Genomic DNA, 23,052 nt, shown 5'->3' with positions numbered 1-23,052 from the left:
AAGGGTTTATTTAAAAAAAAAAAAAGCTATGTGAACTATAATTAGGGCTGGGATTCTATTACTGAATTCTGATTGAATTGTTACTATAGAATTCATTTTTAACCCTAATTCCATAAAGTATAGACAAGTCTAAGATTTACTTCCTCTGAACATAACTATTATCTATCTTTAATGTGGACCTCCTTTCTATTCCTAATAGTTAACTCAGGTAACCATCCTTACAGTTCACTTCTTAGCCACAGTACCTAGACAACTCAACTTCTGCCTCAGATTTCTTGACTTCACTTCAAAATATGTACTTCTTATAACTGTAGCTAAAAGACCATAAAATCAGCAATGTGACCCAAAATGGAAATGTATGTATATAGTCTGTATTAAAACGGAATTCTTCTGGCCCTTTGTACTTTGGCACATAAATAGCATCCCATTATATAGCTATTTTTGCATATGCTTAAGTAGACTATAAGACTTCTTTAGGGGAAAAGAACCATATCTTCTGCATCTTTAGACCTCCCACAGGATCTTGTACCTGGCCTGCACTCAAAATATATTCTGAATGTATTTAAAAAAAAAAAAAAAAGACTTGTTCTAGTATAAAGAGTAGACAAGTATCTGGCTTCTAAGCTTTGGATGTTCTCATTTCTTTGGTTGCCTATTTTTTCATCTATAAAAAAGAATGAATGTGCTGAACTTAAAAGGCACCTTTTTTTTAAAAAAAAAACTTACTTTCTGTCTTAGAATCAATACTGTGTATTGGTTACAAGGCAGAAGAATGGTCAGGGCTTGACAATGTGAGATAAGCTGACTGCCTGGGTCATACAGCTAGAAAAGTGTCTGAGGTCAAATTTGAACCCAGGACCTCCTGTCCCTTGGCCTGGCTCTCTATCCACTGAACCACCCAGCTGCCCCAAAAGGAAATGAAAGATTTCCAATGAAAGGTTAGGGTGCAGTGACTAAATATTACATTCCTTATGTTTGATGAATACATCACAACATTACCAAAGGGAATTTTTAAAGTGTATAATTTTTTCATGATGGCTTTTCAAAATTTGTCAATAAGCATCTAGTATGTGCCCAGCTTAAGTCCCACTGCTATAAAGCCTTTCCCAAATACTAAACTCCATAAATCTCTCCCTTTTCTGAAATTCTGAAAACTTCATAATTTATCTGCTTTGTATCAAATGATTAAAAGAAAAACTTTTGAGGGTCCAAAATCGACCACTGTACCATTTCTCAAGTTCAATTCACCTGCTTCTTAACTCAAAACCCACATCTAATAATCTCTGTATGGAAAAATTGGGACACCAAGTTCAAGCATCATTAAGATCAATTTGGAATTCCACTTAAAGAACTATAAAATTGTGAACACTCTTTGACCTATCAATATAGCATTAAGTTTGTATACCAAAGAGTAAAAAGAAAAGGGAAAAGGACCTATCTGGAAAAGTGGTAGTATATGATTGCGATAGAACAGTATTGTGCTATAAGAAAAGATAAATAAGCAGGATAGTTTCAGAAAAACTTGAAGATATGTGAAGTGAGTAGGCAGAACCAGGAGAACATTGTTCACAGTATCAGCAACATTGTAAGGATGACTGACTGTGAAAAACTTAATTACTCTGACAATAATCCAAGACAATTACAAAGGACCCATGATGAAAAATGCTATCTACCTCCAGAGAACTGATGAATTCTGAATGTAAATCAAAGCATACTTTTAAAACTTTATTTTTATTGTTTAATTTTGTTTCTGTTTTCTTTTGTAACAGTTAATATGGAAATGTTTTGCATGACTTAACAGGTATAATCAGTATTGAACTTTGTACCCCTTCAAAGAAGATGAGAAGGGTAGGAGGAAGAAAATTTGGAACAAAACATTTTCTCTAAATGTTCAAAAAATGTACATGCAATTGGGAAATAGTTAATGAAATATATAAAAATGAAAGGAAAAAAGCACTTAACAATCCCTAGTGATGCTATATGGCTATAAATAAAAGTATACTGCAATTTGAAAAAAAATTAATATTGCAAGTGATCCAAAGGGCAATAGAGAAATATACGATAAGCATAGTAGCATAAAATATTTAGGAAAAACAGGACTGAAAGGGAGATGGACCACTCAAGTACTTGCTTACTCAAAAGTAAAGTCCAGAGAAGGCCACTAGCACTGAATGAATTATTTAGGAAATATTTATGAGGATATCTACCTAGATGATACCACTGATTAAGGGTTAATTCTTCTTTCTCCTACAAATCCTCAAGCTCTTATATAATCTTCAGTATCACCTTACAAGATCTATTATAATGCAGGGTATATATGCGCACATTGAATGTTTGCTGACTAAATTCAGGCTAATCCATACAACCTTTTTTCCTCCCAGTTTTTAAACTTATGGGTTTAGTCTTGTCGATATGGTATCTAGAAACCCCAAACTTGTAGCCTAGCAAGATCTGATGAACCCCAAGTTTTAGGACTAGCTTGTCCGTGTTGTCTATTCCCAGGAAAATCCACTCTGAAGAGAATCTCAGGCTAGCAGTTTCAGACTAAATAATGAACCCTAAGGTAAAAGACAGTCCCAGTTAGGTGGGGCTAAGCAAATTAAGTACTCCTTTTGTCTTGGGCAGTTTTTTACGGAGACACTTTCCCAAGAAGATCCACTCCTGGGCAGCAATCATCCTTTTTAGTACCCAGTGTAAGTAGCCCCTTCCCTTACACCAGTGGTTCCCAAACTTTTTTGGCCCTTTCCAGAAAAAAATATTACTTAGCGCCCCTGGAAATTAAATTTTTTTAAATTTTAATAGCAATTAATAGGAAAGATAAATGCACCTGTGGCCATCACCGCCCCCCTGGATCCCTGCAGCACCCACCAGGGGATGGTGGCACCCACTTTGGGAATCACTGCCTTACACTCTAGCCTCTGGCTAAGATTCTTTTCCCAAGTTTGATTACATCCAGTCAGTATAGTTTGAACACTCCCATTTAGGTAATGTCAATCAATCATCTTTCCCCGCCCCTGGACCTCCCCAAATGTATATAAGTCCCCTAAATTCTTTTACTCCTCTGAGTTGTCATTTAGCATGGTGGCACTTCCAGGGATAATGTCCCCAGAGTCCAGGGTGGAGACCCTGCAAAAGTTGTGGTACCAGACTCTGAGTAAAGGGCCAAATATTAGACTTAGCCCTATGCTGATTAAACAGTGGTTTTTCTGACTACTTTGGTAGTTCTATGTTATTTCCAAATTAACAGTCTCTTAACTAGAAATGCTTCAAAATGTGTTCAACCTCTAGCAATTTCTTGTTATTCCCTGTAGGGCAAAACTCCCAAATAGAACATAGTTGGCCAAGAAAGTTTTGTATTTATTTAATCCCTGTTGCACCCAAATAACAGACTTTTAACTTCTCTGTACTTAAGCGTTGCAGGAGTTTAATAAGTCCCACGACTTGTCAGAGCCAGTAGCACTGTGGCAAATTTTATTACTGTATTATCAGTGTTTGGATAATGTCTTAAAATAATTACAAAGTTCTATTTAGTTTTAGTTATTTTTACATGGTAGTCACAGTGTACAATGAACGAAAACAGGATAAAAGATCTAGGAATGAAAGGGACTTCAGAGTCCATTTAGTCTAAATCTCTCACACTACAGATAAAGAAATAATTGGTTCCTTGATTCCATTTCTTCATAGTCCACATCAGTTCACCTAATTCTTAATCTTCATTATTTGAATGAAAAGGCATTTATTGAAAGAAAAAGTGCTTAAAAGTGGTAGCCACAGTGCTAAGCACTGGGATACAAATTCAAATCAAGGAGTTTACATTTAAATGAGAAAACAATAGACAAAGGTTTAGACAGCCAGCAGGGGCAAACTGCAGTGCAAAGTTTGAGTAATGTGAGTAGATCCACTAAGGAACAAACAGAAACTTTCCACACATAAACAAAGACTGGTGTGGTGTGGATCTTGAAAATGAATCCAATGAGGGTACCTAAAAAAAAGAGGGCAACAGAAGCAGCAGCTATCAAGCTGGTGAGTGGGTCTCCAAGTTAGAAGTTGCTACGGGCAAAAGTCTCTGGGAACAGGAAAGAGTTTGGCAAGACATGGAGAACTATTATTCTCCAGTGCCTGGATCATAGTGGGCACTTAGTTTATTTCTGTCTGTACATTATATGTTCATATCATCCTGAAAGAGTGAAATACTTCAAGGGCCTAATGTTATACATATGTAATTATTAACAAGAGGATAGCAAACCTAAGAACCAATTTACTTAAGATGCTTAGGAGATGGGGTAAACCACAAATTCAAATTAAAAATAGTAAGATCTTTCGTATATGTAGCCATAGTAACTCAGGTGTTTTAGTATTAACATGTAAGTTAATAGGTTTAGTATTGCAAGAACAAACTTCCATCATTCACCTTCCCAGATAATACAAATTTGCTATGGAGGGGAAGGGGAGGGAAATGGTATCAAGACTAAGACTATCTCTTCAAGGGCCCACTGATCTGATGACATAAGCCATAAAAGTAGAAAAACTCCCTTAGCTCTGCTCTGTTTGATTCCTTGCAAGAGTCATATTTAGCAGCAAATTGTACAGCCAAGTTACACATTATTTACAAGATACCATAGTTGGTCTCCGAATTAACCAGCTGGAAAAATGTGCTGTTCAGAAAGGAAATAGAACAATGGGAAACTGAGTCAAGAGAATATTACCTTTGCTTATGCAAGGCTGTCCCCTCAACTTTCCCCAGGGACAGACATCTCTCTATAACAATTCTCAGACCACATGCCCTTTGGGCAACACATGGCATTCCTCATGAATGGTGGACTAAAGGCTTAAGAGTAATACAATCATACCTGAAATCAAACTCAGAACAAATCATATTACAGCCCCACAAGAATAACAAATTTATACTAATCACAAATTTATTTTTTTTTTTTATCCTGGGACTCCATTCTAGGAGCATAGGGCCACAACCAGTAGGCAATGGGTCACGCAGTCGCTCAGGGTTACCCAGCTGGTTAGTGTCTGAGCCCAGATTTGAACCTAGGACCTTTCGTCTCTAGGCCTGGCTCTCAATCCACTGAGCTAGCCCAGCTGCTCCTACTTTAGGTTGCAGTTTCTTTAGCAGATGTAGTTTTTACAGGGTGGGGTTGCTAGCCCCACGCCCAATCCTCCTCCTTTTTTCTTGGGGCTAGGGACCGTCCTTGGCCCAGGAGTGGTAAGGGTGGGCAGTAGGGGTCAAGTGACTTGCCCAAGGTCACACAGCTGGAAGTATCCGAGACCGGACTTGAACCTAGGACCTCCAGTCTCTAGGCCTGGCTCTCAATCCACTGAGCCACCCAGCTGCTCCAATCACAAATTAGGCCTAGGATATCATTTTTCTCAAATTGAAAGAAGTTAACAATGAGCATATATAAAGACATCTCATTTATCCATCATTTATAATATGTGAATAACTACATTCTAGAGTTTCACAAATATAGTGACTATATATGACAGTTGACTCCAAATTTTAAAAAAATGCCAACTATAGCAAACCTCCAATTCTGTATAGCCTATTAACTCCAGAAACAAACTGAAGTCAAGAATCTAAGGTCTTTTATTATGAAGATGTCTAGGACTTGAGAATTTTGCAAGTGGTCGGCAGGATTTGATAAGATCTTATGACCTTGCCCAAGTAAAGTCCCAAGGAACTTCAAAGATAGATAACTTTAAAAGGGCTTTGCTACTTTTCCCTAACAGTAAATTATAAGTATTATCCATTTTTAAAACAAAATACATCCAATTAACTATTTAACAGTTTTTTAACATTTTGACCATATTCTTTTAATAACTCAATTATGAATCTAACAGCATCCAGAAAAAAGTATATTCTTACAGCACTTCTAATACAATGGTTCCCAAATTTCACAATATAGCAAACATTTTTGAAACACAACAGTAATAAAAATATGCTCATGGCATCCCTGGATCAAAGGATATTTTTAGACACTTTTAAATGGTAACTTTAGGGAGCATTTTAATAATCTCTGAACTCTGCCTCCTCATGAGGACTAAAAATTGAGTCATAAAATAACCACTTAATACAGAGTTATAAGTTAAAAGGCCAGTTTTGGGCAACACTAAAAAATCAGTGCCTAAAACCTCAGTTTATCACTAGAATCACTAGCTAATAATGGACCCTCACATTATAATGGTCCACAACTGCCCAAGAATTAAGCAAACTCAAAAGCTTCAAAAACATTACATGCTAAAACTAAAGAGACTAAACTGAAAAACTATATTTAGTATCTCTATTTAGAACTCCATTACTTTTATATTTTAATTCTGCACAGATCTGTTTTGAGTCCCAGGCAAACAATTCCTTTTGGAAGAAAATTTTTACAAGTTTTCTTTTTTAAATTTCTCTATTTGGATCTGTCTTGCCAACTTGGCCATTCTAATTCTTGCAAATAGTTTACTAAAACGTGGTGTTTCCAAGAGGCTCTTATGGAAACGCTTATTTATATGAACATTTCCAAAATGCAGCCTCTCATACCCAAATCAGGCAGCATCACCCTAACCGACAAATCATGGTTAAACTATTCTAAGGCAAGCTTTCTAAGGTAATTATAAAAGGAATGTGCAAAATACTAACCAGAATTATTCCTATAAAACAGATTAAGACCCAGAGTAAAGAGAGCATTCTAGGATGCAAGTGCAAGGATAGCAAATTGGTATATACTGTATTTGGAGACGAAGGACCTGCATTTGAATCCTATTTCTTGCTACTTACACCAATCTTTTAGTCTCTGGGGCGCTGTAAAATGAAGGGAGGTCAGACTAGATGACCTCTAAGGTCCCTTCCAGGGTTCAATCTTTTATGTCAAGATCCTAAACGAAGAGCTTTCTCCCCTGTTGGGTACTAGGCAGAAAGGAAAATAAAAGCTCATCTAAGACCCTCGGGGTTTCCGGGAGAAGCAAAGACCCAGAGGTCCCCAGAGAGCCAAAGCTCTGGGGCTCCCTTTCCGGCACAGCCCCCAATATCGAGAAATTCCGAAACTGGGAGCCAGAAAAGGCCCAGCCAGACCCTTGAACAAGGGTTCTGCCGGGTGGAAAGGAAAAGAGGAGCCGGGACGCCCCCTGAAAGAGACAGGCCCCCGGCCCGCTCCCCAGCCAGCCCACCCGACCCGGTCCGGCCCCTCAGTACTCACACTCGACTTCCTTTACTCCATCGCGCCGCCGAGGCCCTGGCGAGGAGGGCCTCACCACCCCCGGCCCTGGCCTCCTGGTGGGGTCTGGTGGCCCGCTCCCGGACCCTCGCTCCCCGCCGGGCCCTGCAGCCGCCGCCCTCAATGCCATATTTCAATAGTTAGACTGTGGCCCTCTCCTGGCCTGAGGGACCCTAGTCACATAATATGAGGAAAGGCAGCAAAGCCAAAAGGAGAATCTCTCCCAAATCTCAAAGCAGCAGGTAAATAGCAAAGTTCCTGGGATAACTAGCTCAAATTTCCATGTTTTAGTGTTCTACGTATACCAGGATCAGATGAAAAGAAATGTTTATATTTGAGAAGAGAAGACCTGCTTGAGGGTGGACTAGGAGAGCTGTGTGCAGGTACTGAAAGAACTGTCTTATGGAAAGGGATTACCTCAGTTATTCTTGGCCCCAGAGGACTCAACTAGAAGCAATGAGGAGAGATGCTACAGAGGCAGATTTCCATTTATATATGGAAATATCTCACAAATCAGAGTGGTTTGAAAGTTGACAACATATGTAAAGTGCTTTGCAAACTTTAAAGAGCTCTACAGGGGTGGCTAAGTGGCACAATGGATAGAGTCAGGAGGGCTCAAGTTCAAATATGGTCTCAGACATTTCCTACCTGGGTGGCCCTTGGGGAAGTTACTTAATTCTGCCTACTCCTCACTCTTTGGTCTTAGAGTTGTGACTAAGACAGAAAGTAAAAATAAATAAAAAGATCTCTATAAATGTCAGCTCCTACTGGATTCTTTAAGAAGGGACCACTTGTCATGAGTGTTCAGTCTGTTCAGGTTAAACCAAATGACATTTGAGGTTCCTTTTCATTGAATCAACAAATTTTGTGCTTCTTTAATGTTGGACAAATTTAAGACTGATGTGAAATGGAGTCATACAATCTTTCCTGTCATGACACTTGGGCAAAGCTAATTAATGGATGGGATACATGCTTTTCATCATAAAATATAGTAACAATTTAAGGTTTACAAAGAACTTTCTTTTTCATTTAAAAAACAAATGAAAAAAACCCTGAAACTCTTACCTTCTATTTTAGAATTGATACTAAGTATTGGTTCCAAGGCTTAGGGTTTAGGGTGAGGCTACTGAGATTAAGTCACTTGCCCAGGGTTGAACAGCTAGGAAGTGCCCATGGTCACATATGAACCCAGGATACTCCTACCTCCAGCCCTGGTCCTCTAGCTACTGAGCCACTTAGCTGCCCCTATGAAGCACTTTATTTCTTTTTATTTTTTTTAAATCTTTATCTTCCGTTTTAAAATTAATACTGTGTATTGGTTCCAAGGCAGAGGAGTGGTGAAGGCTGAGCAATAGGGGTTAAGTAACTTGCTCAGGGTCACACAGGTAGGAAGTGTTTAAGGTCAGATTTGAACCTAGGATCTCCAGTCTTTAGGTCTGGCTCTCAATCCACTGAGCCACCAAGTTGCCCCAAAAGCACTTTCTTAAGAACAAACCTGTCAGGGAAGTCATTCTGGATGAGAAAGATGTAACAAATGATACATAAAACCAAAGTGATGCTGCAGTATATGAAGAGTAAGTTGGCCAAAAGTTGCTTAACACAGTGAAAATAAGTCATTCAGAGACTAATATATTTAATAGCAACACTAAGAACTTCCTGTGGCCAACACTTGTTTTTTCATAGCAACAAGAAGGGAACATTAATGATTACATCTAGAGATTATTTCTCCCAAATGAACTTTTGACCAATAAAATAAAACTTAATTTAGCATGAATTTAGGGAACTTATGTTATGAGCATCTAGCACTATCTGAGTAAAATATGATTTCTATTGTAGATTTTAAAAATTAATATCCTATATCTTGAAGTTTAATATTTATAAAGTTTATTACACTCATCTAAGGCTCTCATGTGGAGAGGAGAGGCAGGGTCAGGAGAAACCAAAACTAATATACAAACCACATAACAATGCATGCACACAAAAGGGAAAGGGAATTATGGGAAACATAAGGGTTCAAGATTCTAATTAATACACTCCCCCCTTTGATCCTTTGGGCGACCAGTCTCCCCAATGGATCATGGAAACATAATCAAATTAAAACTTACAATAATTTCTAAGAGTTCAAGATTCGAATAATACACTATCCTTTAGGTGGCTATAATCTAGAAAGGAGGAAAAATATGTGTATACAAGTAACTATAAGGCCTTAAGTGAGGAGAACTATAAGAATGGTATAAAAACAAAGTGCTGTAGAATTTCATAGTGGTGAGAATGACCATTTTTACTTAATTCTGGGGGAGGAGTGGCCATGAAACTGATACTTAGTATTAATTCTAAGTCAGAAAGTAATTTTTTTTTAAAGAATCATTATAAACATCTGGCTTATATCTAATCCCCAGTTAATGTTTTTAATAGGAAAATCATTCCAGAGAAAAAGACATTTACCTTATAAAAACATATTTACACTATAAATGTATGACAACTANCCCGCTCCCGGACCCTCGCTCCCCGCCGGGCCCTGCAGCCGCCGCCGCCGCCAGCGCCGCCGCCAACCCCGCGCATGCGCGAGCCGCCACGACTGCGCTCGCGCATTTGGTCACCGATATCCTCCCACTTCTCCTTCCAGCGCGGCCGAAAGCTTTATTTAAAAACTGGAGCTAGAACAGTGAACAAGAAGGGGGTGGGGGCGGAGCGAAGAAGAATCCACCTGGGGAGAAAAGAAAAAAAAAGAAAAGAAAAGCTAGGAAAAAACTAAGTGGGAAGGGGCTACACCTTTGAGGAAAATCACTTCTTGGAAGAGCATCCCTCTGTGTGAGGCGCCGGGTGTCTGCAGGCTAAAATTTCGTTTAGGTAGAACCAGGTATAGGCAAGTTTGTGTATAGCTCGTGCTCTTCAATTGTTATTCCCCCCCTCCCCTTCTGAGACCTTTCTTGGTGCCCGCCAACCTGAACCCACTTCTAGATGGTGACCTAGAGCCTCTTCGGTGTTTTCCGTTGTCTGTTAACCCCCACCCCCAAAAGAAAACCCACAAATGGCATTTCTTTATTCCCTTCAGTTCTTCCTCTTCCACCATCTCCCAACAAATAATTTGTAATGTACTTAGTATATACTTTGTGGTATTTACTTAATTGTGGTAGAGATTGCGTAGTGAATAGAGAAACTAACCTTCGAATTCAGCCTCTGGACTCTACAGGCTCTGTAATCTGGGACAAGTAACTTCAGCCTCTCAAAGCCTCCTAACAACTCTCTAAGAGTAGTTGGAGATTGATTTTGGTAGAGGGAATTTTCTTGGGGCAGAAGCCTCTTTATCCATGAAATCACAGGACAGATCCTCCTCACAAACTTAACTGTGAATATGCAGTGTGTTGTCCCGCTTCCCGAAGCCTCTAAGAAACTCTCCCAATGAAGTATCTATGACATCACAAATCCTTAGTGTTCATTCACAACAGGAAATTCTGTTTGCACTTTCCTGACTCTTGAGAGAGAAGGCATGCAAAAGATGAATCGCTTTAAAGATTAATCGAATGGCTGTAATATAAGAATTCCTGAAAAAATAATAAAAGCAAACATACCTCTCGGAAACATAGACATAATCAAAAATGTGTGTCATTGATACTGCCTACGCAATTCGATTCACCAAACATTTATTAACAGACTACTTATGGGTCAGGCACATTTTTTAAGAGCTGGAGATTTAAAGCCAAAAGCAAAGCAATCCCTTCCCAAAAGAAGCATATATTCTATGAGGGGAAAGAACACAGGCTCATAAAAGTAAATTCGAAATATATGCACAACGAATACAAAGAAATCTGGGGGGGATACCAACAGTTTAAGAAGGGAGCATCAGGAAAGTTTTCATGGAGGAAGTAATATTGTGTCATGTGCTAGAAATGCAAAGATAAATATGAAATATATATACCAAAATTAGGATTATATGAGAAAAGATTCCAGAGAGAGAGTAGTACTTGAGCTGAGTCTTGAAGGAATTCTGGGAAGAATAAAATAGGAGAATTTGCATCCTAAGCATGAGAAACAGCCAATTCAAAGTCACAGAAGTAAGAGGTGGAGTGATATAATTGAGATACAATAACAAATCCAGTTTGGCTGGACTGAAATACTTCCCTGAAAAGAGTAAACACAATAAAGTCAGAATGGTAGGTTAGGGTAAGGTTGTGAAAGGCTTAAATGCCAAACAATTCACATTTGATTTTAGAAGTAATAGGGAGTCACTGGAGTTTGAATAGGGTAGTGACATTATCAGATCACCCTTTTAAGAAAATTCCTTCAGTAGCTGTATGGAGAATAAATTAAGAGTGATGTGAGGAGAGACTTTAGACAGGAAAACCAGATTTTCTCAATAGTTACTCAATAGAGGTCAAGAGGGCATGAGGGCCTGAACTAAGAAATCTGGGTGAGTGGAGAAGAGGGGCAGAATGTCAAAGATGTGGAGATAGAAATGACAAGATGTGGCAACTGATTAGATACAAATTGACTGAGAGTGGAGAGTCAGGAATAACAATGAGGTTGTAAACCTGGGCAACTGGAAAGATAGTGGCACCCTTGACAGAAATAGTAAGGTTCCAAAGATGGATGGGTTTGTAAGAAAAAATAAGTTGTATCATAGACATTTTGAATTGGAGATACTTCTAAGATGACCAGTTCAAAGCATTCAGATATTCAAAAGACAGTGAAGATCTAGCTAAGAAGATGAATGACCAGACAAAAGAACAAGGAAAGAGTAATCCATGAAAACCCCAAAGAAAAGAATATCTAGGAGAGGTTAACATGCATGTACATTGAAAAATATACATACTAAATACAAAGTAGCTGTTATTGACAAACTCCTTTCCTCAGTGGTTTTACTAACATATCTTTCTCTCTTCTCCAACTCTTGCCCTCATAGGAAGGGACTTTAACAGATCGTGTATGTTTGTGTTTTTCCTTCCTTCTTTTGAACCCGAAACTCACATTTCCTGGATTAATAATAATTAAAGGAGGAACAGATAGATATAATTCTAGCCCAGTACTCCCTACTTCTGAGTAGAGCACAATGGCAGCCCTTAAGGCCCAACTTCCTGCCTTCTTTTCTGATGAGAATTAAAGTCTTCCTTAGAGAAGGGGTAGGTGGAGAAGAGACTAGAGATATCTATTCTGCCACCTTTTGAGCCACACAGTGATGTACCTCCCATGCTATATATATGAGGGAGAAGTGGATCTTCCTACATAAAGTTTATATGTACATAGTCATTTGTTTGTTACCTACAATCTCATTAGATTGTGAGCACCTTCAGTCATGACTATCTTTTACCTTTTTCTCCAGTGCTTAGCACAATACCTGGCACACAGTGGCCACTAAATAAATGCTTATTAACTGTCTGAACACAGAGTGATTCCAGGGACCTCAAAGAAGGGGGTACTTAAAATGTAGGAACTAGAAAGGAGAAAGTTTTCATCCCTGCTAGCATGAATTAGCAATTTGATGGAAGGAGGCTGCCTCTCAAGATGAAAATCTTTCCCCTTTTAAAATATTCATTGTCTTATTCCCTGCCATCATTTGTCACAATGCAAATTCAGGTTACAGTACTAACAATTCCACACTCATCTTTTAAAAACCCCTCTAGTGCAGTAATTAGGCCAGTGTTCAACAAAACTAACCAATACATTAGCCAAATGGCAATATATACAATGTGCTGTACTGGTCTTCATCCACATCTGCAAAGAAGGGAAAAGAGTCCATTTTCTCATTTCTTCTTCAGGGAAAAATCTTGCCTTATACTTACAGAGCCAGAGCCATTGTTTCTTTTTGTTGCTGTTATTCTTGTTTGCATTTTTGTAGTCAATAAAATTCTCTCTTTTGAAAAGCCCCAAATCCGTAGGGTAATGCTGTAGGTCTGGAATACTGTAGGTTCTTAGGTAGACCTCGAATGCCTTTCTTTTCTGAGAGAGTTTATATCTACAACCTAAACAAGTATGTCACTCATCTTCAATGAGGTATCAATGGGTTAACAAATACCTAAGCCAGAAATAATCCCTGCTCTCTATTGTGCAATCAAACCCATCAAAATCTCAATGAAAGGCCTTATCCTTTAGTCTTATCCAAGGTTACTCCTTGGCCACATATAGAAAACAGATATGTGGTGAGTAGTTTGTTTGGGGAGAACTAGCACCATTAGTATGAGGGCTTCCCAAGTTCTTTTTAGTGCTCCTCATCCACCTTTGGTGTCCACCTTTTATCCTAATTCTCACCTGTGACTCCAAGAAGGTGTAGCTATGCTATATACAGTGACAACACTCAGATAAAATCATCTTGGCAAACAGGGTAAATTGGGCTGAAGATAACAACCAACAGGCCTCAAACCCATCAATGAGTTAGTAGAATGTCTATCCCATGCATGTGAAAACTTATCCTAGCAGAATGAGAACAATTTGTTCGAATTTGGTTAGACACCAAAGATCCCAAAGTCATCCACTGCATCCTAGGCAGTCCTGACTTTTGTTTTGCCATTAAATTTTGATGATCCCAGAAAAGAAAGTGAGGCCAATGACTTTGTTCAACTCTGCCTCACTTAAATCTAATTCACTCAAAACAAGGCATTGCCTCCTGAAGTCACCTGTCCTCTTTGAAAATGAAGAACAACAGATATTCATTAAGTTCCTGTTGTTTGCTAGAGTATAGGATACAAAGACAAAATTAGTCCTCAAAGAATTTACATTCTACTGGTGGATACAACAAATAAAATATAAGTAAATACAAACTAATATGAGGACTGAGAGCTCTAACAAAGGGCAAGGATTCCCAATTGCAGGGCTTTTTGTTTTTAATCAACTTTCCTTCTCCTCTTGGCTTTGATTCTAACTTACTGGACTCAAAAACCATGTCCCAACTGCAATTTCACCTTGCACCCTTTCTCAGTAACTGAGGCCTCTGTACCTGGGAATAGCCATCAACCAAGCCAGTCCCCTTCTTCCAATAGGAAGGAAGTTCCTCCTCCCACCTCTATTTTTGGGAGGGGCCTAATCAGCTAATCTTCAATTCCCTACCAGATGTGCTTACTTTCCAGACTTTAACACCTTCCCTAGAACAGGTGTTTTATTCTTGCCTTCTCCTTGATCTCCAACTTCTTTTTGTATGTTGTCTTCCACCTTTAAAATGTAAGCTCCTTGATGGGAGGGACTGTTTTTATTTGCTTGTATTTCTATCCCTTGATTCTTAGCACAGTGCCTGGCACATAATAAGCCCTTAAGAAATATTTGTTGCTGTACTTTGCCTTGACTTAATCTGTGATAATGAGAAGAGTGGAGTTGAAATTCTGAGTTAGGAGAACAGCAAGTTCTCTATTCTCCAATTTATCCTGTTTCTGTATGTAGTTGTTTGTACCTGGTTCCTTTAGAGGAAGAGAATTTCCCCTTTTCTTTGTGTATTCTGAACTTAGTACAGTGCCATGCCTAGCACATTTTTAGTTGTTGCTATTTGGTCAGGTCTGACTCTTCTGTGATCCCAAATGGCATTTTCTTGGCAAAGATACTGGAGTGGTTTTTCATTTCCTTCTTCAGCTCATTTTACAGATGAAGAAAATGAGACAAGCAGAGCAGCATGCCCAGTAAGTGTCTGAGTCCAAATTAGAACTCCAGAAGATGAAGTCTAGAAAGACTCCATTCTATCCACTGTGCGAATTAGCTGCCCCAAACATAAATTAAATATACTCAAATTTGAGTGACGAGAGTGTTTTTTGAAATCTTGCTTTGAAAGGCTAATGAAATATCAGGGGCTTCATTGAGAGACATTAATGTTCAAGACAGGAATACGATAGTTCCATTATACTCTGCCTTAGGAGGGGAATGAATCTTAAAGATATATGGGAGTTCTTTGCTTGCTAACTATTTGAGTTTTATCTCCCTTCCCTAATAGTGAACAAATCTATTGGAATTGGTAAAGAGAGTTTTGATTGCATTGCTTGTTATTTCCTTATATTACTATATATGATTCTTTAACTGTACCATTTCTCTATGATTTTACTAAACAACATATTGTAAAAGACCAAGAACATCTTACACAAAATTTTTTTAAGTTGTGAAAGCCCATAAGTCCTATGTATACTGAAATTGTCATCTCAACTATAGGATCACATATTGCCTTAACAATTTTTATTCTATCTTGACAATTGTATAGAACCTTGCAAACTATGATACCTTAAGAATTTAAATTGTAATTTTATAAGAGGACTTAAAAATTGACTTTAGAATTTTATAGTAACTTCTTTATGGATGATAGGTGTATACATATCTATCTGTCTATATCTATATCTATCTATCTATCTATCTATCTATCTATCTATCTATCTATCTATCTATCTATCTAAATGAATGTTGTCTTAAAAAAGTAGAGAAAACAAATGGAAGTTTCCTACCCAAACCTTTTATATATTACACAGGAAGCCAAAAAGAGCTCCTGCATGCATGATATTTTAACTCTTTAGTTTAATTTACTTCCAGAAGGATCTAAATTCTTGGTGATGTTCTAGACCCCAAAAAGATTTTCCTGAGCAATACAAAGGTTTGTGTTTTTGCCAAGGTTGAAAGAATTGTTACATCTGTATAACTTGTGACATATATCCATCAGTTGATAGATTTTTTTAAAAAACATCACACAGCAAGTGTCTATGTATAAACTCATGTAAATCCTATATAATAATGGGTTTGTTTGTTATTGTCAATAACTAGGCTATAATGAATTTTGAGAATTTGGTACTTTATTTGAATGTGCATTATCTACTCTACTACTGTTTTGTTTTAATGTATCTGTTATTTTGTAAAAATCATTTGCATTCACAGTAGTTTATGGCCAAGCTTAAAAAGGAAATTGGATCTCATTTTTTGGGTGAGAAACCTTTCACTGATTCTAAGTTATATATTTTTTATTTTTAAAACATTCTTTCATTTTTCCTCCTTGTATGTGCAATACAATTTTGAGTTTCTTTTTTCTCTCATTTTTGTACTTGAAAACATTGTGTTTTTTTCTGAATTTCTCTTATTGCTTTTCTTTTTTTAATAGAAAAATTGACTATTTTTCCTTTTTCTCATTTCTTGTACTTAAAGTACATATAATCAATATTAGTCCTTTTTGATTTTACAGTAATATAAGTTTAAAATACATTTGTTCTAATATTAATGCATACCCAAAAGGCATTAAACTATAGAATAATGCCATTGATTGTTTAAATTATTATGGGACTTTGCTTAATGATTCTGTCTGATTCCATAAGAGTATTTAAAAAGAGCCACTGCACAGTGCTAAAGAAGCACAAAGCCAACCTGCATAGTGCATATCGAGCACAAGGTCATAGAGACCAACAAATCCCATTGGGATTGATGTAATTTTGAGCCAAAACAAGAGGACTTGAACTTGTTTGGGGTTTGAGGTTGTGGCACTTAACATATGTTAAGACACAGGACTTCCTCTGAACCGCATTCTATCCAAGCACCTCATCCTGGCTTCCATTCTGGCTCCTATAATCTGGTCCCTTTTTTCTGCCTTTTATAAGTGTGGCAAACTTTCTGAGGTCCTGGCTACTGATTGGGTAAGTGCATAATTACTGAAATCATTTTAATTGGGCTCTGATTCAAGGACCTATTATAGTTTTATTTTTCCTTTACTTAGATTTTTTTAGACATAAGACTTTGACATTTTTTATTTCATCCACAAGTTATTTTTTTATCTTTTATGTGGATTTTTTAAATGTTTTTGATTTCTTTTGCAATTGATTCATATTCCTTGTAACTCAGCTATGTATCCCTCAGTGATCCCTGTTTGTTATTATTTTCTTCAGGGGGGGACTTTGTTATTATTGTGAACTACATACCCCCCTGTGATCCTTTGGGTTTTCAAAGCCAAACATAGGATTTTATATTTTGACATAACAGAAAGACAACCTGAGATAATTTATTTGCTTTTTTTTTGGTGGGATTTTGTTTTAAATGGTCAGACTTGCACTCAATTAGGAAAATCACTTTGACATTTCAACAGAAGATGGATTGGGACCAATTCCAATTCAATTCAATAAAGATTTATGAAATACCTACTATGTGCAGGCACTGTGCTTAGTGCTGAGGATTAAAAAAGAGAAAAAAGATTGTCCCTGCTCTTAAGGAGTTTACAATCTAGTGAGGGAGACAATATGTAAACAAATATACACAAGGCAAGCTATATATATAGGATACATCTGTTGTTCATCTTTTTTGGTTGTTGGAAAAAATTGTTGTCATCTGTCCAATCAATCAATCAAAGGAAATCTTTTTTTTTTTTAAACCCTTACCTTCTGTCTTAGAGTCAATACTATGTATTGACTCCAAGGCAGAAGAGTGGTAAGGGTAGGCAATGGGGGTCAAGTGACTTGCCCAGGGTCACATGGCTGGGAAGTGTCTGAGGCCAGATTTGAACCTAGGACCTCCCATCTCTAGGCTTGGCTCTCAAGCCACTGAGCTACCCAGCTGCCCCCTCAAAGGAAATCTTTACACACTTGAGGTAGGCATTCCCATAACTCACTGATGGGATTGAGGCCAGTTAGTTACCCTTAACTTGGGAGGGAAAGAAGTATTAATCTTTTAAAGTTAAATAAAGAATTTATGCTAGATCTTGAAGGTGATAAGAAGATTTATGAGATAGAATAAGTAAGAAATTTCACAGAGGGAAGGCATTGGAATTTTGAAGTTGAAGAAGGCTTCTTTTTTTTTTTTTTTTTTTTTAACCCTTACCTTCCATCTTCGAGTCAATACTGTGCATTGGCTCCAAGGCAGAAGAGTGGTAAGGGTAGGCAATGGGGGTCAAGTGACTTACCCAGGGTCACACAATGAAGAAGGCTTCTTGAAAGAGGTGGGATTTTAGTTTTGACTTAGAGGAAGCCAGGGAAGTCAGTAGTCAGAGTAGAGGAGGGAGAGCATTCCAGGCATGGGCTACAGCCAGGAGAGAGATGGATTGTCTTGTTTGTGGAATAGCCAGTAGGCCAATGGATGGAAGAATATGTGTTGGGAAGTAAGGGGTAAGAAGATTGGAACGTTAGGAGAGGGCTAGGTTATGAAGGACTTTGTCAAACAGACAGCCTTTGATCTGCATTCAGACTCCATTGATTTGTTTGGAGGTGGATAGCATTTTTCATTATGAGTCCTCTGGAATTGCCTTGGGTCATTGTATTCCTGAGACTAGTTAAGTGATTCTCAATTGATCATTCTACAATACTGTTGTTACAATATTGCTACGATGTTCTCCTGATTATTCTCATTTCACTTCGCATTAGCTTACATAAGTCTTTTTAGATTTTTCTAAAAGTATTCTGGTCATCTTTTATTATAGTACAATTGTATTCCATCATAATTATATAACACAACTTTTTCAGCCATTCCCCAATTGATGGTCATCTCAATTTCCAATTCTTTGTCACCATAAAAAGAGAATCTATAAACATTTTTGTACAAATATGTCCTTTAATTTTTTTTCTTAATCTCTTTGAGCTACAGACCTAGTAGTGGTATTTCTGGGTCAAAGGTTCAAAATTGCTTTCCAAAACTTCATCAATAATGTGTTAGTGTCCTAATTTTCCTAAATTTGCTCCAACATTTGTCATTTTCCTTTTCTGTCATATTAGTCAATCTGATAGATGTGAAGTGGTACCATAGAGTTGTTTTAATTTACATTCCTCTAATTAAAAGTGATTTAGATCATTTTTTCATATAACTATAGGTAGCTTTGATTTCTTTATATGAAAACTGCCTTTTCATATCCTTTGACCATTTATCAATTGGGGGAAATGTTCGTATTCATATAAATTTAACTGCATTCTCTACATATTTGAGAAATGAGGCATTTATCAGAGAAACTTGCTGAAAACATTTAAAAATAGTTATGACTATTGTGTATTTCCCTCCATCCCATTTTCCCTTTGTTATCCTTCTCTCTCTACTTTCACCCTCTTTTCTCAAAAGTGTTTTGTATCTGACCACAGCTTCCCTAATGGGCCTTCTCTTCTATCAATATCCTACCCCCTTTTATCCCTTTTTTACTTCCCTGTAGAGCAGTGATGGCAAACCAATGGCACACAGAGTCTTCTCTGTGGGCATGTGGCTGCCCTCTCTCTATCCCCCTTAGGAGTTCATTACTAGAAAGGCAGAGGGGTGGAGCTGCTCTCTTCCCTTTCTCTACCATACCTGATGACATTGTTTCACATCCCCTGCCCATCTGACCAGCAGCCCAATGGGAGCGCACAGGGGCTAAGTTTCGGCAAGGGCTCACAGGTGGCAGAGCTAGAGGGGAGCAGGATGCTCTGAGCCCCCTCTTCACCTTTGCTGAGGACATTTCTCTTATCATTCCCCCTCTGACCAGCAGCCCAGTGGGAGTGCTTCCTTAATCCCCTGTCTGGAGTAAGTGTTGGGGAGAAAGGGGTGGGGGTGGGGACACGGCCCAGAACTCCATTTCTTTCTTTCTTTTTTTTTTTTAAACCCCTACCTTCCTTCTTGAAGTCAATACTGTGTATTGGCTCCAAGGCAGAAGAGTGGTAAGGGCTAGGCAATGGGGGTTAAGTGACTTGTCCAGGGTCATACAGCTAGGAAGTATCTGAGGCCAGATTTGAACCTAGGGCTTCCCATCTCTAGGCCTGGCTCTCAATCCACTGAGCCACCCAGTTGCCCCCCACCCCCTCCATTTCTAAAAGCTTCACCATTGCTGCTGTAGAGTAAGATAGATTTTTACAGTCAACTCAGTGTGTGAGGGTTTTTTTAGTTTTTTTTTTTTTTAGGATGAAGGAGACATGTACATGTTTATAGGCAGTAGACAAAGAGCTGGTAGAGAGGGAGAGATTAAAAAGAAGTGAGAGTGAAGATGACAGAAGGGTAGTCTATTGGAGGACAGGGGATGGAATAGGATCATTTGAATGAGTAAAGGCCTTGGTAAGGTATAAGACCAGAGAAAACTGAGGCAGGGAGACCAACCAGAAAGGCAATAGTCAAGTGTAAAATGTTAAGTCTTTACCAGGGTGGAATGGAAAATTGTGGAAATTACTTTGTATGTTAAATTATATTAACGACATGATTTGTATCATACTCTACAACATACTATTTATCATATTGTATATTATATTTTGCATTTATTTAGGATCATAGGAGCATTGGTTTACAGGTACTTAGACCTTGTCTAGTTCAACCATATCTCATTTTGCAGTTCTGTGTACAAATTGCAAAGTAAGTGCCTTGAGGGTAGGGTCTGGGTTTTTTGTTTTTTTTTTTTTTGTTCTGTTTTGTCTTATATTCCTATTCTTAGTACAGCATCTGATTCACTAAATAACTGCATGTTGAATTGTTACTAAATCTGGATTTGTGTTATTTTTAGATTAGATGCACCTACATCTGGTTTCAGAAAACACACTGGGGGAAAAAAAGAAACAGAACTATCGAAACAGTGAAAAAAGAACTTTATATGCAGTATCACAAACTTTACATGCAGCATATCCAAAAAAACCCGTAACTGGTTATCCAGCTCTGAGACCAGTTTTTTCCTCTGGGTAGCAAGGTTTTAAACCTCCCTCTCCTGTACTCTGATTGGCTGTAGTTCCAGGGCTTGTTTTAGTCGGAGGCGCTGCATTTGGGGAAGTGCGCAGGCGCAGGATGGGGGCCGGGTGGGGGAAATGTGGAGGGCTCTGAGTACGCGTGCGTCAGAGAGACGTAACCCTGGGTCTTATCTTTGGCAAAGTCCGGCTTGAGGAGGATCGGAAGGGAAGGGCGGCGAAGTCTTTTGGTGAGTTGTGAGGTCCGAGCCAAGGCCCAGGGGTTGGGGCGGGGGAACCGCTGGGGAAAGTTCTGGACTAGGAGAAACTGCGCGCGACTTGAAAAAAAAAAATGGTGGAGAGGCGGATAATGAGAGAAGAAAAATGGGAAAGAGGCGTCGGGCGCGGAGGGGGAGGGGGAGGAAAGGAAGGGAAGGGACAGGACAGTATAGGGGTGGTGGGACGGAGAGGGGTCTGTCCCTCTTCGTCTCTCTCTGGCCTGGGAGGAGGATGTGAGCGATTCCGATCCCCGCTGTAGAGGAAAGAAAGTTTAACAATACTTATTCTCTTCTCGGGTGTGTGTTGTGTGTGTATGGGTATGTGTGTACACACATTGTCGTAGAGGATACACTCATGGGCAATACTGTACACTGATCTTGTGTGTGTGTGTGTATATATATATGTGGGGTCTGTGTTCAGACTGTCATGAGGACACATTCATGGGCAATATTACTTTACACCGATCTTAAACGTCCTGGGCTTGAACTACATTTGTTCCGATTAAGAGAGAGTTGCTGAAACCCAATAAAACTTCTTCGAAGACTGACAGCTTTGATGCTGGCACACTGAGAGAGGGGATCGGGAGGTAGTTTCCCAGATTCAGAAACTCCCTTTCTCCCCACCCCCCAAACAGGATGAAGTTTTGCTGGGATGTTTAAAATTTCCCTTCCCTCTTTTCACTCCTCCCCTTCCCCAGTGGTCATTAGTTACTATAGCTTTAAGTAGGCAAGTTGGAAAAGGAAGAGTGGGAAAGTTTAAAGAAAACCCTGGTTGGGTCACAGAGAAGTAGTCATTTTTTCTCTGCTTGTCATCTCATCAAGATGTAATAGCCTAGCTAAGGGAGGGGAAGTTGAAGAAGAGAAGTTAGTTACTGAATAGTGGCTCATCTCAATTCATGTGAAGAATGTACTTTGAGCTTCTTGGAAACAAGGTTTTGTTAGTATTAAGAGACAGGAGTCTGTATAGTCTTAATCTTCCTGAAAGTTGTTTTTTCAGAGTCCTTTGTGAGGTCTACCCAGAAAAATGAAGATACTGGCATACTAGCAGTAAAAATATGATATACCATTCTTGTCTATACTAGAAAATGCCTAATGAATTTTTAATCTGGGTATCATTTTTCAATAGTTTTCTGGGAACTCTCAATATTGCAAATATGTTTTATGTCCCATATATTATTTTAAATATTCTCCATCCCTGCCACTACCTAAGCCAAATTTTTGCCGAGTGCAAAGTGATTATGAAATATTCTTCCTCATTAAGTACTTGTCAAAGCAAATGTGATTACCTATGCTTTATAATCAGCAAATATTAGAACAACTATTGCTACCCCTTTTCCAACTAGGGGAACATAATTAAAGTGGTCTTGTATATTGCCAGCTTATGACCTATGTATTTATCAGCTCTGGTAGCTCTCTTTAAGGAGTTTGTGGCATGTGATCACTTGCTGGTTCATATGATTGTCATTCTTATATGTGTACTTTTGGAATCAATGACTTTTGTTATTCTCCTACTTCCCTGATAATATTGTACCACCAGTCCATAGTTTTCCTCTCTTACTCTGGTATGCAGGTTTATGTAAACATTTGTGGGACTTGTGTCTTTGTAAATAAGTACTATTATTGCAATATTAGGGTTTTTGTTCCTTTTTTATTCAGTTGCCTTTAGAACAGTAAAACTTTTCTTATCTAGAGCATAGAAGAGAATCAGGAAGAAGAAAAAAAAAACCTGGGCAAATAATGTGACAAAATCTATGCACAGCAGTTTACTCCCTTTACCAGTCATGTCATCTTTCAGATACCATTAACTATACTTTTAGGGACAGCTTTGTTGCGTCTTTATTTGGTTTCCCAGCTCATAGCAAATGAGGTGGTATGGGGAGGGGGACTTCCCTCCTAGAAACAGGCATCCAAAGGAAAACCATACAAGAAGGGCATGCAAGATAAAGCAGTAATAGCACATGGACCCATTTAGTGTAGGCTCAAATATCTCTACATACCTCAGTGGTAGTGAGGGCTTCCCTTTTTGTTATTGCTAAC

At 38.4% G+C, this 23,052-nt stretch overlaps 2 protein-coding genes across 2 annotated transcripts in view; one reads left to right on the top strand and one right to left on the bottom strand.

Annotated features, from left to right (window-relative positions):
- ZNF106 (zinc finger protein 106) overlaps positions 1-9,755 on the bottom strand; it is an 89,085-nt gene extending 79,330 nt beyond the window's left edge. Inside the window, exons 1-2 of the mRNA XM_044665104.1 lie at positions 9,708-9,755; positions 7,191-7,294 (exon numbers count right to left, since the gene is read on the bottom strand). The gene's annotated coding sequence lies outside the window, so the exon portion shown is untranslated. The remainder of the gene's footprint in view (positions 1-7,190; positions 7,295-9,707) is intronic.
- Positions 9,756-20,933: 11,178 nt separating this feature from the next.
- SNAP23 (synaptosome associated protein 23) overlaps positions 20,934-23,052 on the top strand; it is a 72,830-nt gene continuing 70,711 nt past the window's right edge. The window contains exon 1 of the mRNA XM_044665103.1: positions 20,934-20,988. The gene's annotated coding sequence lies outside the window, so the exon portion shown is untranslated. The remainder of the gene's footprint in view (positions 20,989-23,052) is intronic.

This window comes from Gracilinanus agilis, chromosome 2 (assembly GCF_016433145.1).
Source record: "Gracilinanus agilis isolate LMUSP501 chromosome 2, AgileGrace, whole genome shotgun sequence".
Lineage (NCBI taxonomy): Eukaryota > Metazoa > Chordata > Mammalia > Didelphimorphia > Didelphidae > Gracilinanus > Gracilinanus agilis.
The sequence above is the reverse complement of the archived record's forward strand: the minus strand, read 5'-3'. Positions and strand labels throughout refer to the sequence as shown.